At 35.5% G+C, this 2,986-nt stretch overlaps 1 long non-coding RNA gene across 1 annotated transcript; it reads left to right on the forward strand.

Annotated features, from left to right (window-relative positions):
* Positions 1-441: 441 nt before the first annotated feature.
* LOC112504215 lies at positions 442-2,114 on the forward strand. The gene is made up of 3 exons (XR_003068151.1): positions 442-590; positions 1,263-1,392; positions 1,515-2,114. It is a non-coding gene; the product is annotated as an uncharacterized LOC112504215 (long non-coding RNA).
* The last annotated feature ends 872 nt before the right edge of the window (positions 2,115-2,986 follow it).

The following is a 2,986-nucleotide window of genomic DNA, read 5'->3' on the forward strand; positions in this document are numbered from 1 at the left end:
TAAATCATGATCAAAATGCTCAAAATTGCATTGTGAATCTTTGTTATTCACAAAGATTTGTGATTTGATCATTCGTTTTTTAATTTTTGGTGGATTTTGTGTTTTTAGATTTTTTTGTGTTCTTGAATTTTTTTTCTTTAAACCAGTGTTTTTGATCCATTTTTTTTAAAAGTTTTTCAGTTTTTATGTTTTTGATAGTTTTGATCTGATTTTAATTTTTAGTTTTGAATTAGTTTGTGTTAAACCGTCTAAAGTCCAACCGGTTTAAAGTCTTTGGGCTTAAAATCAGGCCCGTCATATTTTGACCGGATAAGAGTCCGGCCACAATGTTTGCTACTTCTTGATCGGATAAGGAATCGCAAGGTCATCGCTTGACAAATCGCTTGAGTTGTGATCGGTTTAAGCTGACAGGTTTGCTTTTCTTAATCGCACAATCATCTTGATCGGACTCTAAATCGCTCAAGGTCACTCAACCTAAATCAAGCTTGACCGGATTGTAAATCGCTGAATGTTTGATCGGAGTTTAAATAGAACAGATTGTTCACTCGCACAAATCGATCAACCGCATTCTAAATCTCTCAAATCAGAAGGTAAGTTTCACGTCGATTTACAACAGTGGTGACCGGACTAGTGACCGATTTAGGGTTAGTGTTGACCGAATTCGGACACAAGGGTAAGAAATTCACCACTGACCGATTCAGTTTTAACCTTTGAGCGGACTTGTCCGGATACTTACACCCCTTGACCGTATAATTGATCGATTTAAGTATTAGTCTTGAGCGGACTATTGAGCGGATTAAGACTGGTTTGAGTGAATTAGATTTATGGTTAGGCGATTTAGCACATGTTCAAGTTAGTCGGATTTCAAGTTCATATATCACTCGTGTGGCTCGATATCTGTTGGTGTAAATTGCTTAGATTGTTCGATTGCTTTATCATCGGATTTACATAAATCGATTGGAGCTTGGCTTAATGTCTGTTGTGTAAACCTAACTAGTTGGTTTAGTGTTTATCGCTTTCCACCGATTTCTAAATCGCTTGTTAAATCGCACATCAACAGTTTGTGTTTTTATCTTGGCCGATTTGAAACAGTACCCAGTGTGCAGGTGACTGTGTAGACAACGATTTGAAACTGTGATTTAAAACAGTGATCACACACAGTTCTGACCAAGTTAAAACACACAGGGAATCGATGCAATTTTAATTGGTTTAAGTTCAAACAGTGATTGGATTATGTTTTATGCATGAACTGTTTTAAGCAGGTTTAAGCAGTTTAGCGGGCTGTATTGTAAGCAGAGTTCATAAGACTGTTTATCACACAATCTTGGAAAGAAGGATCAATTTGATTTGAACAGGAAACTATTTTGCCTTCGGGATTATGAGCAGCAGCAAGTAAACTTTTCTTGTCAATTTTCTGTCTTGCTGTTTCTTGCTGATCGAGACTCTAGCAGCAGCAACAGGTTTAGGTTTATTGTGTATCCTAATTGTTGTTTTGTTCCTGCTGTTTCCTTGAGGACTGGAACAGCAGCCCAGGTGGGACAAAGTGAATCACAGCCTGTCACAGTTTGTCACAAGCAGCAGCAGCAAGTGATTTTTTTTCTGTCGATTAGCAAGTTTGAGGACTGGAACAGAAGCTATCTGGACAGGTTTCTAACAAATGTACATGTTGATTGCTGTTGGAATCATAGACTCTGTGGATTTCTGCAGCTGCATTACCAGACCCATCTGCAGTTGTTTGCTCTTACTATTTCTTCAAGAATTTGAGGCTTGAGTAAACTGTTTTAAACAGATTTGGAGCAGATTTGATTTGGTTTTTTAGTTTTGATTTATTGTCTTTTGGTTGAGTTTGAGCACTGGAGCAGACGTTTGCTGTCATTCAAGACGAAGCACAATCATAAACTGCTAGAGGAAGCTGCACAGATACTTATTATTGGGTGTGAATCGAGTTGTAATAGCAAGCACTACAGCAGGTTTAGTAGCAGCATTTCAACGACCGGAAGCCTATTGAAGATAACTGGGTTTGGGTTTGGACAAGAATCTTTACTCATAATTCGAAGCACACCTGGCACAATATTTTTTGGACGATTGAATTGGGCTTGAATCAGTTTGTTTTGGACTTGGACAGTTTTAATTTTTAGGTTTATAATTGTTTGTGATTTTAAAATTTTGTGTAGATTTTTTTGGATCATTTCGTGTATTTGTAATCTTTTTGTGTTTTAACTGTTTGAGAATATCTGAACTGTTTTGGATCGCGTAAACTGTTTCTTATCAGTTTTAACTGTCTTTGACTGTTTTTAACAGTTTTGAACTCTTTTCAACGGTTTTGACTGTTTTTACTGATTTTTGACAGTTCTTCGTTGTTTTTCAAAATTCTCATCAGTTTTAGTGTTTTTCTATTTTCTTTAGCTTAACTGTTCTTTTATCTGATTTCACTGCATAGATCCTTAACTGATCAATATTTTTTAATGGCAGATATTATAAAGCAGTTGAGAGAGAAAATTGCCGAGTTGGAAAAGAGTGTTATGGAGTATAAAATTCAGAATTATACTAATGAGCAATGTATTAAAACTTTGAATCGGGAGAATAAAGAAAAGTTAGAAAGAGTTAAGAATGATTCCAAGTCTCAGATAAATGAACATAAAACTCATATTGATAAACTTAAAAACTCTTTGAATGATGTCAGAATGGAATGTCAAAAAGAGATAAATAAAAGGATTAAGACTAATAATGATTTGTTCAGCAAACTCCAAAAAGTTCAAATTGAACTAACTGCTGAAAGGAACTCTCCAAGGAACAATTCAGATATAAAGGATTTAACTGAGAAGTTCCATAAGTCTGAGAATGATCTAAATGAATTAAAGATATTACTGGACTTAGAGAAGGAGAAATATCTGACAGCTGAAAAGAATTTAAATGTGGAAAGAACAGAGTTTGAGAAGGAGAAGAAAAGATTCATTCAAGTTTGGAGCTGAACGAGAATCTTACG

This window comes from Cynara cardunculus, unplaced genomic scaffold (genome assembly GCF_001531365.2).
Source record: "Cynara cardunculus var. scolymus isolate 2C unplaced genomic scaffold, CcrdV1 Un_Scaffold_4922, whole genome shotgun sequence".
In the NCBI taxonomy this organism is placed as follows: domain Eukaryota; kingdom Viridiplantae; phylum Streptophyta; class Magnoliopsida; order Asterales; family Asteraceae; genus Cynara; species Cynara cardunculus.